This window comes from Melanotaenia boesemani, chromosome 16 (genome assembly GCF_017639745.1).
Source record: "Melanotaenia boesemani isolate fMelBoe1 chromosome 16, fMelBoe1.pri, whole genome shotgun sequence".
Classification (NCBI taxonomy): domain Eukaryota; kingdom Metazoa; phylum Chordata; class Actinopteri; order Atheriniformes; family Melanotaeniidae; genus Melanotaenia; species Melanotaenia boesemani.
In genome coordinates this window covers 31,895,065-31,909,172 of record NC_055697.1, presented here as the reverse complement: position 1 = coordinate 31,909,172, position 14,108 = coordinate 31,895,065, and the positions used below count along the sequence as shown (strand labels likewise).

At 42.3% G+C, this 14,108-nt stretch overlaps 1 pseudogene; it reads right to left on the bottom strand.

Moving 5' to 3' along the window:
- LOC121655540 overlaps positions 1-14,108 on the bottom strand; it is a 28,299-nt pseudogene that overhangs the window by 5,566 nt on the left and 8,625 nt on the right.

Below are 14,108 nucleotides of genomic sequence, written 5' to 3'. Positions count from 1 at the left end.
CCCGCTTCCTCAGACACAAAATTGCCCATTTATATCCACATAAAAAAGGTTGGATCATTATTGGTTTTCTGGAGTTACCAGATAACTGAAATGATCATGTAAACAGCATATTCACACCTAGATTTCTCCCCAATACCCCAATTTCTTTGTGCACATAAACTCGTATATCTAGTTTTTTTACATCTGCCCGTGTGCAAAAAACTGTAGTTTCCATCTTTTCAATGCCTTTTGATAAAAAGATGGAAACAATGCTGTCATTACTTGAACAGAAGACAAAGGAAAGACACAAAGGCGTGCAGCAGCAGGAAGCTGGAGTATAAACAAAGTTAAGCATTTACATGTCGTCTATTTTGCAGCGTATAAGCTACCACATTAGCAGCTAATGCTAAGACCGAGTTCAACAAGGACCAGATGTTTAAAAAAATAGCAGGACATTTAAGTATAACATCTCAATGTGTCCTATGAAAGAAATACAGACTGGGTTTTTTTAATTATGCATGTCTGCATAATTTATGTGTTCATACATCTGTTAGATCCAGTTATTACAATTATCTAATTACTGCCAGTTATCGGATTTTGATGGTCATGTATACGGGCTCAGCGACATAGAAGTCCGATGAAAAGCAACATGACTGTTCAGACTAAGGTTTATTTAGAATATGTTTTCAGAGAAAAGTTCTAATTAATCCATTAAATCCTGGAAATGTCTGTGGAAAACTGCCTAGTGTGTGGTTTCTCCAAAAAGCCTGAAGATTTATCACTCCTCACACTTTAATAAAAACAACTTGTTTCATGGGAACTTTAAACTTTGTGTCCTGCATGCTGATCTGAGCAGCTCGGTAGAAGCCTGCAGACACTACTGAGGGCCAAAGGTCCCAACACCTCCTGAACTGATGACCCATCAGTGTCTAAGGACAGAGACATTCTTTCTTTCTTTTATATATTTCCCTAAAACATCTTGAAGAATCCCGATTCATCATGACGTTTTCTTCTGGATGGTTCTGTGTTTGGACCGTGGCTGCTGTCCCTCCTGACTCCCTTCAGTCTAGTTTTTGTTCACGTTATTAACAGCGTCCAGATCTGTCCGACGAGCTGCAGTTATTTCTAACTTTTCATTCTCAGTTTCACCTGCAGGAGCAGAAGTGAAACCGGCGGTCTTCAGCTGGGATCATAGAGACGTTTGGACACCAGGTCCAAACAGCTTTGTCATGAGGTCTGAATGTTAAAACGCAGCTAAAACACAAAAAAATATCTGAAAAAATGTGTCAGAAATTGCCACTGAATCAGCATCAGGATTGAAACTTTATTTAAAGTGTTTTTCTTTTAAATTTGTGGATTTGTGGATTTTTTGTGTTTCCAGACGAGCAGCAGCTGAAGGAACTGAGACGACCTGGTGTTCAAACATTCAGACAACAGAAGAAGAAAACTGAGGCAGAGGATGGAGGGATGAAGGGATGAAGGGGTGGAAGATGAATGAAACGCAACTGCATGAACCCATGTTTGACTGACGGCAGCCTGATGAAGGTGATGATGAAGATGAGTCCATCAGAGCAGCGTGAGAAAAGAAAGGAGAGATGAAGAAGAAGGACAATCAGAGAAACAGAAACCTTCATCAGCTCTTCTCACACTCATCCCACCTGAGACACCTGAGGTCATCCAGAAACACCTGGTCGGCCATGTTAACCCTTTCCTCGCCAGTTTTACTAGCAAACGTCGGCCTTTTCGATCGTATCCACTAATATTTGAAGACCTGCTGAAAATGCAGAATAAGGACTAAGTGAACGTTAAATACGTGAAAATAAAGAGCAGAGCTCATTTTTTCAGGCAAATTGTTTATTTTTCCGTAGGAATCTGAAGGTGTTCATAATATTTTCTACAAAGGATAGTTCAAACGTAAACAACCTAGTAATGTACTTTTGTGTACTACAATAAAGGGAAAAAAGTTCCTTTCTTCATTTATAGGTAACTATGCTTTCATTTTACTAGTCCAGACCCCTGGAGATCAGATTACATTGTATGTGGCCCCTGAACTAAAATGCCTGACATTTCTGGTGTAAACGGTCAGAGACCAGGGTGAGCTGGATAATCTCAGACTCCTCAGGTGTTTCTGACCAACACACACACACACACACACACACACACACACACCAACTGCAAACATCCAGATTCCATTGATGCTTCATCAATATCAGGTTAAATAAACACCATCAGTGTTAATTCATCAGTTCCATCATGTCACCATTTTATACACAAAAAACCATCAAGTCTGTACATTTTCCTTGACTGATGTTCATTAAAGTTTTAAGTTGTGTTACTTCAGAGGCTGGAAGATAAAGTTTTGTCTCAGGTTTCTACAACAAGAATTTGTCACTGCGTCACACCTTCCATGTTAACTCACAGTGGCATCACCATGACAACATTAATCAAAGTAATGCCTGTTTCCAGGACAACAGTGTCCGCATCTCCTTTATTTTTTCATTATAAGCTTCCTGCCCTGTGACTGACTTCATGCCGTTGTCCATGGCGACCATCCTGCTGTCAATCAGAACTTTTCCACAGTTAATCGATACACAGCGCCGGAGTGTGTTTTCATTTAGACATCGATCAGCAATTGGCTGAGTGAGATCAATGAACACACACAGGACCCATTCATTATGAATGAGGTCACACACAAACGACCAATCAGCTTCGTAACAGAAATGTCAGGGTGAGGTCTCCATTGAGGCAACTGATAAAGTAATTGATCAGTTCCACCAGAGGCATCTATGTCACAGCACAACAAAACTTAATCACACATGGTCATTGATTGCTTACTGCACGTCATCAATGGTTTAAAAAGCCAATCAGCTACAACAGGTGAAGAGGGGGGACTTTACCAGAGCGTGGAGCTTCTCCTCCAGGTCCTGATTGGCTCTCTGAGATGCCGTGTAGCTGTTCTGGAGTCTGTGGAGAGAGGTGTGATTAGGTATGCTCGCTCGCCCTCAAAGCACAAACTATTACAATCTACATGGTGAGTTTCTACTTCCTGTCCTCCAGTCTTTAAACAGGAAATAATACATCACAGTGGACTAGATGAGGACTTAGCACTGACTCTGCTAAGACTCGGAGTCCCAACCAAGACACAGCAGAGTCAGAGCCATATCAGAGCTGAGTCAGTGCTGAGTCAGACTCAAGTTGCAGTTAAGACACAGCTGAGTCAGAACCAATTCACAGCCCAGACATAACCAAGTCAGAGCCAAGATAGTCAGGACCTAGACCCAGCAGAGGCAGAACCAGTATCAAATCATAGCTGAGTCCTGAGTCAGAACAGAGCAACAGCTGAGACGCAGCTGAGTCAGGACGAGTCACGACAGCCAAATCAGCGTTTAGTCAGAATCAAGTCGCAGCCAAGATGCAGCTGAACCTGGTCAGAACCGAACCGTCAGTGCTGAATCACAGCTGAATAAAAATTAAAACACAGCTGAGTCATAACCAGGTCCGAGTGGCCTCCCTCACCTGCGGAACTTGTCTCTCATCTTGTCCAGGTCATCCCGGGTCCGGGTGAGCTCTGCCTCCATGTAGTGACGGCTGGTGTCAAACTCCGCCTCCATGGCTTCCATCTTGTGTGTGGAGAGAGAGAGCCGGCGCCGGAGGTCCTCATTCTGCTGTTGGAGGATTCTGGGTAACAGAACAGGATGGGTTTAGGAGCAGAATTCACTGTTCCAGGACCTTGGTGTGTCTGTGGGTCATGTTCATGTTGTACTGTAGAGACTCAGGGAAACACAAAACCATCAGTGGATCCAGAGCTTTGTCCTGGAAGATGCTGGAAAATCCTAACTCAGGAGAACCAGAACGCGCCGACTCTCAGCTGTGACGTTCTAAAACTACAAAACTATCAATAAATTCTGCAACAAACAGACCTGATCATATCAGTTCAAACAGAAAGTCTGGTTTTCTTAAAAAAAAAAAAAAAGAAAATAAAATTCAATATTTTTTACCAAACTGTCCAAAGACCCACAGCAACTTAGTCCACCTTATCCAGCATCACCAGCCACAAGGAATTCTGGGAATTATCTCCTGTCAAAAATGATGCATCGGCGTTTCCTAAAATAAGATAAAGGAAGCATCGAAGCTCCTTTCCTTAGCTCTAATCATGTCATGAGAATAATCGCAATGTTACGCGCAAAATGTCTCTTTCCTTTAAAAGAAGGCCTACAGCTATAAAAAGAAAACGCAGTAAATTGTGGTTTACAAACATCAGGGGTGTCCAGCCTGCGACTCTGGAGCTGCAAGTGTCTCTCTGGACCTTCCACAATGTCTCTAAACATCTATCTTTCTTGTCATTAGGTTGGAAACCATAGACTTTTTTTTTACTTTACATAATTTTCTACAACATCCTCTTTTTTATAAAGGTTTATGTTTTTCTTTATTTTAAAACAGAAATAAAAATGTGGTTCTTTAAAAATAACAAACATCCTATGGAGACTCTTCATTAAAATATATATTAAGTTTCCTTTTTGAAAAGTCTAATAACATTTGCGTCTCTAAAGTAGTTTTATTTAGCTGGCTGAGGGAAAAATGGCTCTTTGGATTGGAAAGGCTGCAGACCCCTGCACTAAACAATATTTATGAGAAAGAAGGATGAAATGTTCAGGATTTACTAACTAAAAGGTAAAAAGTCAGCAGGATGAATTTAAAGCTGTGAAGCTGCTTCCTTCTAAACACAGAAGGAACAATATGTGATGAATATCAGCATCAGGTGAACAGACAGAAAGCAGGATGAGAATCTCACAGCTTCTAGATGGTGAGGAGAGAGAAATATTCACAATATGCACAATAACTTCCATCCATGCACCTTCACTGCTTCATTATCCAGGTTTTTGACCAAAAAATTCTCTAAATTTTAATTTTTAGCTTGACTTCACCTGCAGCCTCCGCTACTAGGAGTTAAGGGGTTAACATCTCGTTTCCAGGTGTAGCATCAGATGTGCAACTAAACGTGTGGTATCCACAGAAAGTCCAGAATCTCAGCTACCAGCTCACCAAACCATTTCTATCACCAACACACACAGTTAAGACAACAAACAATTCAAAGACCAGGTACATGAAGTCAGAAAAATATGTAAACACAGATGATGTCTCCCCGTGTCCACCCCACGGCATGAACACGAACAAACGGCTCCTCTACTGAAAGCTCACATCTCACAGATTCCACAGCTGGAAGTTTCATCTCGCTACGACCAAGATCCACCGAACCAGAGGCAGAAGAAGACCCGATTTATGCTGCACGTTTGTAAAAGTCAGAAAACATGGCTCACCTTTGCTGTCTTGCATAAATTAAAAAAAATTAAAAAAAATAAAAAAGAAATTAAATGTTCCTCCTGGTCTTTTGGGAGCAGTTTCCCGTCCAAAAATCACAATGTTCTATCTGCAGGTTTAGACAAAGAGAAACGTCGGTTCTTCTTCTTCTTTCTTAAGTTTCAAACAGAAAACGTCTCTTCATGTTAATAAACCTGCTCTCTCCGGATTACATCAGACGCACCGCTGCAGCAGGAAGAGAGACATGGACGCCATGTTTCTGTCATCAAAGCCAGCGAGCAACAAAAAAACAAACAAAAAAAAACTTAACACGCGATTTAAAAAATGAACGGCGTTAATAAAGCCTTGCGTTAATAAAGCGTTGCGTTAATAAAGCCTTGCGTTAATAAAGCGTTGCGTTAATAAAGCCTTGCGTTAATAAAGCGTTGCGTTAATAAAGCCTTGCGTTAATAAAGCCTTGCGTTAATAAAGCCTTGCGTTAATAAAGCCTTGCGTTAATAAAGCGTTGCGTTAATAAAGCGTTGCGTTAATAAAGAGTTGCGTTAATAAAGCCTTGCGTTAATAAAGCCTTGCGTTAATAAAGCCTTGCGTTAATAAAGCCTTGCGTTAATAAAGCCTTGCGTTAATAAAGCCTTGCGTTAATAAAGCCTTGCGTTAATAAAGCATTGCGTTAATAAAGCGTTGCGTTAATAAAGCCTTGCGTTAATAAAGAGTTGCGTTAATAAAGCCTTGCGTTAATAAAGCCTTGCGTTAATAAAGAGTTGCGTTAATAAAGCCTTGCGTTAATAAAGAGTTGCGTTAATAAAGCCTTGCGTTAATAAAGCCTTGCGTTAATAAAGCCTTGCGTTAATAAAGAGTTGCGTTAATAAAGCCTTGCGTTAATAAAGAGTTGCGTTAATAAAGCCTTGCGTTAATAAAGCCTTGCGTTAATAAAGCCTTGCGTTAATAAAGCCTTGCGTTAATAAAGAGTTGCGTTAATAAAGCCTTGCATTAATAAAGCCTTGCGTTAATAAAGCCTTGCGTTAATAAAGAGTTGCGTTAATAAAGCCTTGCGTTAATAAAGCCTTGCGTTAATAAAGCCTTGCGTTAATAAAGCATTGCGTTAATAAAGCGTTGCGTTAATAAAGGTTTGTATTAACGCGTTAATTGTTACATTTATTAAATTGATTAAATCAGTGTTTCCAGCAGGAGAACAGCTGGTGGTTAACTGGTGGTGTTGACTGGTTAACTGGTTGTCTTCACTGGTTAAAACAGCAGATTTAAATTCTTATTTCTTCCTGAACTAAATCATCTTACTGAAAGTGAGAAGATGATTTTTAACCATCATTCATCAACAGTGAGCCAGCTTTCTGGTTTTCTTTTTTAGCCAGTTTGTTATTAGCTGGATGCTTTTGGGTCTAAATGTGTTAGGGGCAGCTTCTATGCCAGGGGTGCCCAAGTCCGGTCCTCAAGATCTACTATCCTGCAACTTTTAGATGCATCCCTTCTCCAACACACCTGAATCAAATGAATGCCCCGTTACCAGGCCTCTGCATAGATAAATAACACGTGGATGAGGGGATTCAGACACTGGATACAGGTGATTTGAAAAAGGGATGTATCTAAAAGTTGCAGGTTAGTAGATCTCAAGGACTGGACTTGGGCTCCCCTGTTCTGTGCAGTTGTTGATGGGCAATATAGAGAAATAAAACACTTTTATTTTTGTTTATTTACATGTTAGTCGATATGTTAAACTAATGCAACGTTTGTCTCCCTGGTTGAAATAACATCTCTAGAAGAGGAGAGCAGCAACAGGACCAGTTTTCATCTGATCCTTCATTCCTCGTGTCTGTTCTATTTTCTTTGTCCATCAAACACAAAGTTGGTTTACTCTCACGGACTCCTGCTAACTCCCTGCATAGTTTTAAGAAGGTGCATGGTTAATATTCACACGTAAGGGAGCACAAAGATTTGTGGGGCATGATCGTAAACGGGCTGGTCTGCAGCAAAACGTCATGGCCGATGTTTTTGCGCCTGGGTCTCAGCAACTGTTGTTCTCCAGGACGGATCAGTCAGAAGGAAGTCAGAACCAGGGCCCAGAGATGTAAATAGACTGAACAGAATGACAACAGGAAAACAACCAAGGTGTGTGTGTGTGTGTGTGTGTGTGTGTGTGCAGTGATTCCCTAATCAAACTATGACATCATGTTTTGATCAGTCACCAGAGCTTAAAATGTAAATGTCTGCATACAGCTGTACATCCGCTGTTTGAAAATCATGTTTGTTAAAAGATACAAAGCTGACTCACCTGATCCTGTCAGAGTCTGATAAGGCCTCCTGAAACAGAGCAGAGAAAAGTCAGAACAATCCCTCTGTTCACTGAAACAGTCGGTTTTAAAACCAGATAAGTTGACGTTTCCTCGGGTTAAACAATTTCTAACGATAAAAACAAATAACTACAAACAACTGAGACAACATGAATGTGTCTCTAGCAGCTCAGTGCTGCAGGGGCAAACATGAGGAAACCTTCAGGACCACCAGCTCTCTGGTCACATGACACCCAGTCTCCACTTCCTCCTCACAGACGGGGGCCTGCACTACATGCAGAATTTGATCCAAAACCAAAACCTGATTAACTCCATCAGACTCCTGCTTTCAGGGGCAGACCAGACTGAAGCCAGAGAACAAGATGGCCTGATACAGCAGCTCCCACGTCAGGCAGCTGATCTGGACCTCCGTGGTCTCACTACGCAGAAAATCAACATTACTTGTAAATTATTCTGAAAACAGTCCTGAACCAGTCTGTTACCAGCAGTGTTACTGGGGAGGGCTGAAGTTAATCCTGTTACCAAAGAAAATGACGTGTGCATTTCAATTTACCGTGACTCCTCAGGCTTTTGGTCGATCAGTGTAACTCCAGTGGATTCTGGAAGAGGACACTACTTTTCCAATTAAATACGATGTAGTTCGGTACTGAAGGGGAGGGGGTGACATCAGAAACCTCAAAATCAGCCGTTTAGACAGACAGTAAAGCTTTTTAACTACTATAGAGCAGCATTTAAACCGCTCTGCACTGTAGCAGCGTTGTGTGTAAAGCATGTCTGTGCTGTAAATATAGTTTGCAAGTTTTTTCTTGTGTTTTTGCCTGTTTGCTTTTTCACAGCAATTTAACTTTACAAAATTTTTATTAGTAATAACTTTGTATAATGAAGAAATGTCCAGGAAAGCTTCATGAAGATTTGTAGAGGGTGGACAGGAGGAACGTTCCCAGTAAGTCGCACAGTTTTCAATATTCTGGATTATTTACACCCAGCCGACAGGTTTTTTCTACTTTCTGTGTTTTACTACGTCACACATTAATTTCTTCCTAGGAACACAGAAGTGTCCTTTTGGATAAATCTAATCTCATATTTCTTATTTTTTAATGATTCCTTGCAGATGTACGGAGTGCAAAGCGCTGCAGCTCAGCTCAACATGGACAAATAATAACATGGACACTGAAACACGACGGAGTATTAGGCCCAACTTAAGAAAATATTTTTTTCAGGCTTCGAGAATAAAGTCACAATATTATGAGAAGAAAGTCGTAATTTATGACAAAAAAGTCATAATATTAAGAGAAAAAAGTAATTTTACAAGAATAAAGTCATAATGTTTGAAGCAGTTTTACAAGAGGAAGGTTAAAATAAGGGCTGTGGAGCTTTTTGTGAAGTTGTACTTCAGCATAGGTTTCACAAACCAAGAGATTCTTAATCTTTTGGCACATCAGCACCACGTTATCAGGAAAGAAAATTAATCTATTCTGCAAAAAGAAGCAGGTGGACTTGGAGGAAATCGCTGCTTAAGTGGCGGGAAATGGCTGGAACTGGTTGCTCTGTACTTTACTCCTCCTAATATTACGACTTTATTCCTCCTAATATTACGACTTTATTCCTCCTAATATTACGACTTTATTCCTCCTAATATTACGACTTTATTCCTCCTAATATTACGACTTTATTCCTCCTAATATTACGACTTTATTCCTCCTAATATTACGACTTTATTCCTCCTAATATTACGACTTTATTCCTCCTAATATTACGACTTTATTCCTCCTAATATTACGACTTTATTCCTCCTAATATTACGACTTTATTCCTCCTAATATTACGACTTTATTCCTCCTAATATTACGACTTTATTCCTCCTAATATTTCGACTTTATTCCTCCTAATATTACGACTTTATTCCTCCTAATATTACGTCTTTATTCCTCCTAATATTACGACTTTATTCCTCCTAATATTACGTCTTTATTCCTCCTAATATTACGACTTTATTCCTCCTAATATTACGACTTTATTCCTCCTAATATTACGTCTTTATTCCTCCTAATATTACGACTTTATTCCTCCTAATATTATGACTTTATTCCTCCTAATATTTCGACTTTATTCCTCCTAATATTACGTCTTTATTCCTCCTAATATTACGTCTTTATTCCTCCTAATATTACGACTTTATTCCTCCTAATATTATGACTTTATTCCTCCTAATATTATGACTTTATTCCTCCTAATATTTCGACTTTATTCCTCCTAATATTACGACTTTATTCCTCCTAATATTACGTCTTTATTCCTCCTAATATTACAACTTTACTCCTCCTAATATTACGACTTTATTCCTCCTAATATTACGACTTTATTCCTCCTAATATTACGTCTTTATTCCTCCTAATATTACGACTTTATTCCTCCTAAAATTACGTCTTTATTCTCGAAGTTTGTGAATTTTTTCTATTTTTTATGTGTACTCAGTCGTACTGGAAGCTCTAGAAAAAAAACATATTTAAGAAGATATAAAACTGGTTTAATTTCATTTTTATTAAATCTTTAAATGTTATTCATGTTTCATGCTTTTTACATACAATGTTTTAAACATTGATAATAAAATAATGGCATAAAGTTTTGTCCTGGAAAATGTGCTAAATTATTTCCTTATTCCCCCAATTTAAAAAAAAAGAAAAAAAAGTGGCCTGTCATAATTACAGTAGTTGAAGGGTTAAAGACACGATCCTTATTCAACGGCTCTACTTCTCCTGCTGGGTTCAAGACTGGGTTTCAGGACTTTGCTTGGGACTGAGTCCTGGTCAAATGAAGTCTTCTCCATCCCTTTCACTGATCAATAAGCCTGTCACCCTTTTATGTTCTGGGGTTTCAGCTTTGTTCTTCAGGCCTCTGAACGTGATAGGACCTGGACTCTTTTCACCTGGAGGTCTGTCCTTGTTTTCCAGGACCTTCTCCAGGACCTCCTGACTTTCAGTCACTGCCAGGTCAGTCGGTGTTGATAAAGCAGCATTAAAGTCTGTTGATCTGTGTCGACATACAGAAACAACCAAGCGTGAGTTCCCAGCATGCAACAGGTGTCATATGACCGACCCTCTCAGCTGCTCCATTGATCGTCCATAGAAGCAGAGCAGCCAATCAGAAGGCTCCGTTCAGCTCTAACGATGAGTTACAGACCTGAACTGATCAGGTCTGATCAATATCAGGAGAGAAGATAAATGACCTGGCATTTGCACTGATGCATTGTGGGTATTTCAGGCTCAGAAGACCTTATTCACATAATTTATAATTGATTACCACCATTTTCATTTAGAATATTGATTAAAAAACAGAACTCAGACTGTTTCCTGATCCTCATCATCAACTTTCACTGGAAACCTTCAAATTTTGAAGGGAAGAACCAAAACTTTGTTAGAGAACCCCAACGTCTGAGTTCCTTAGTTCCTGCTCCTCTCAGTCTAACCAGTCTGAATCCAGTCAAACACCAGTGCAGAACCAGTCCAGGGCGGAGGAAGGAGTGGAGGGGTGGAGGAGGTGCAGGAGCAGGGGGAAGATGGAGGAGGAGGAGTTGCTCCTCCTCTGACCTACCTGGATCTGAGACAGCAAAAGCTGATTGGACAGCGGACGTTTGTGTCTCCGAGGCTGTTTTGCCTCCTGAGCCTCAATTTTTACTCTTCTGGTCACATCCTCATTTGACCTCGCCTTCTCTGTGATGTCATCATGCCCCGCCCCCTCCTCCTGCAAGGTCGGGCACCAGCTGTTGGGCCGCCGCACCGAGGCGACCCAGTCGTCCCAGCGCCGAGTCCTTTCAGTAGGGTCCACATGCCGGTTCCTGTCACTGCGGTGACGGCCACCCTGGTGGGAGGAGCTTTCTCGCCCTCTGTTATGAGATTTGCCCAACAGTGTGAGGCGGGCGGGACTGAGGACCCGACAGGTGATCTCGTCCAGAAAGTTGGAGAAGCGGACCTTCTCCTCTAAAATCTGCATCTTCCAGTTCCAGTTGGTCCTGCAGGGGGACGACGGGGCCGAAGACCTCAGCGAAGACGGCTTCCGCGGCTCCGCCTGGTCCAACATATGAGTTGGCACGTGGCGGGCGGCGCCATCGTCCAGCAGCTCCACCGACTTGGACTTCCTGATGACATCATAGGTGTGATCCACACCTAGTGATGCTGGCTGCTTTAGGATGCCTTTTGTGGGTCCAGCGGTTTGTGTCCGACCTGTAGCGGTCTGAGTCCAGTGAGCCTGGCTGTGGTGCTGCCCCCTGGGCTCCCGCAACGGATGTTTCTTGGCTGGGGCGGAGCTTCTGTGGATTCTTCTGCTTTGAAAACTCTTCGAGGTGTATTGAGGACTTGGACAATGGTAAGGGATTGCGATGTGATGCTCAGACGCCAAGACACTGGCCGCAGTTCTGGTCCGGTTGATCCGGTTAGGCTGATGAGCCGGGCTGCTGAAGAGTGGTGGAGGGGGAATGCAGAGCTCCAGACTGGAAAGGCTGGAGACGTCCAGTTCGCTGTCTGAGGCTGGCGCTGGCGAGATCTGGACACCATGTTGTGACCCGGTAATGCGGGTGACATGCTGGGGAGGGTGTGGAGGTGTGTTCAAGGTGCATTTCTTTACCTGATTGATGTCGGGCTGCAGCGCAGGCGAAGCAGTGGGCAGGGTGTGGCGTGTCTCACGGTGCTGTGGCGGAGCCTTTCGGTACGGCTTCCTGGCCGGGGCGGCACTCGTCATTCTTGACCGGCGTCCTTCCTGTCCTCGGTCCGGTTGGTCTGTCAGTCCTGCCAGGAGAACAAGTTTTTGATGAGGTAGTGACCTGCCGCTCGCCCACCTACTGCTCGCCACGACGCCACCACCACAACTGGACCCTGTTACCACGGTCGCACCAACATCCACCTCTCTCTCTCTCTCTGTGCAGATCTATGCTCGGTTGCCCCTCATCAATATCAAACACCATGTGTGTGTGAAGCGGCCTCGGGCCACACATTGATCGCTTTATTTTTTAGAACAGGAAGTGTTCCTGCATTGATCTGCAGGAGGCTAATGTTAGCATGTTAGCCTGTTGATGTGAATGACAGAGAGAAGCTAATGCTGTTAACATGCTAATCATGAAAACGACATGGCTGCTGTCAGGATGTTTGCTTGCTTACAGACTGCTCATGTAAACGGCTGTGTGTGATGTCACTTACACTGCAGCTGGTAGCATCTGTTAGCTTAGCATTAAATGTTTGGAAAGTGTGTACTTTGATAATTTGTGATTAGATGAAGGGTTTTCTTATTTTATGCATTACGATTGTGGATGAGGATGTAAAATGAATAAAGTGAGTCGGTGATCACAGAACCACCAGAACCGCTGCACAGCTGTGTGTCACGCAGGAATCCTGACCCTGACTTTCTGCTCCATTAAGCCCGTTAGTGGCACATGACCACGTGCTGCCCTCAGGGAGCCAATGAGGGCCATCGATTTCTGTGTCACTTCCTGTGTGGCACACAAATTTCCATCTCTGTAAGTACGTTCACTGACGTGCTGAAACATTCATACGTGACACAAAGTCCAGCTGATGGATCAGACACCATCTGTGACATCACCACTACTTTCATTTGAAGTTTGCTGTTCAGCTGACACCATTTCGTGACCGTATATGGTCGGAGGGTGGAGCCGGACTACAGCTGATCCACATGAGATCACATGTTGGAGCTGGGTTCTCCTCTAGGTGTGAAATGTTTTCATGAGTTCAGGTTTTGCAGAAATCTTGGAGCTTCCACTCAAACTGCCACGTTTTATGGTTCAGTCTGCAGACAAACGTCTCATAAAAACAGTCTGAACTTTAACAGCTTGCTCTGAACAGATTTTTTAGGTTCCCGGTAACCATTTCTGAAGCTCCAGAACAGAGCCCAGCTGATCTCCACAGACGACCTAAAGCCAGTCCACCAGGTGTGTGTTTGTACCTGAGCTGTGAGCGTCTTCTGCATGGACTTCATCCATAGAAGTGATAAGACCTGAAACACAGAATCAGCTGTCAGAGTTCAAACATTCACACCTGAGATCTTACCTGCTGGTCAGGAAAAACAGCTGATTTTAACAGGAAGTCTTGTTCATGTGTCAAGCTGAAGAACTGGTTTAACATAATCCAGAATAAGACGAGTCTGTCCACACAAACAGGCAGACGATGGACACTTTCTCCTCCTCACCTCATGCTCTTCATCCTCTCTGCTGCCTCTTACAATCAGCTCAGCTTCTCCTCTTCCTCCTGTGAGCATGCGAGCCTCACCTCCCGGTTAACCTGAAACATGAAATGGAGAGTACTAATAAATACAGACCTGTAAGAAAACTGACAGGTTAATAAAGAAAACACCGATGCCTGAGAAAAAAGTAACCCAGATGTTTTCTGATGAACAAGAGACTTTAAACCGATCAACTGACACCCGTCTGACCTCACAGCAGGAAATCCAGCTTCTGACTGAACCAGGAAAGCGAACTGAGGTCAGAGTCACCACACTACC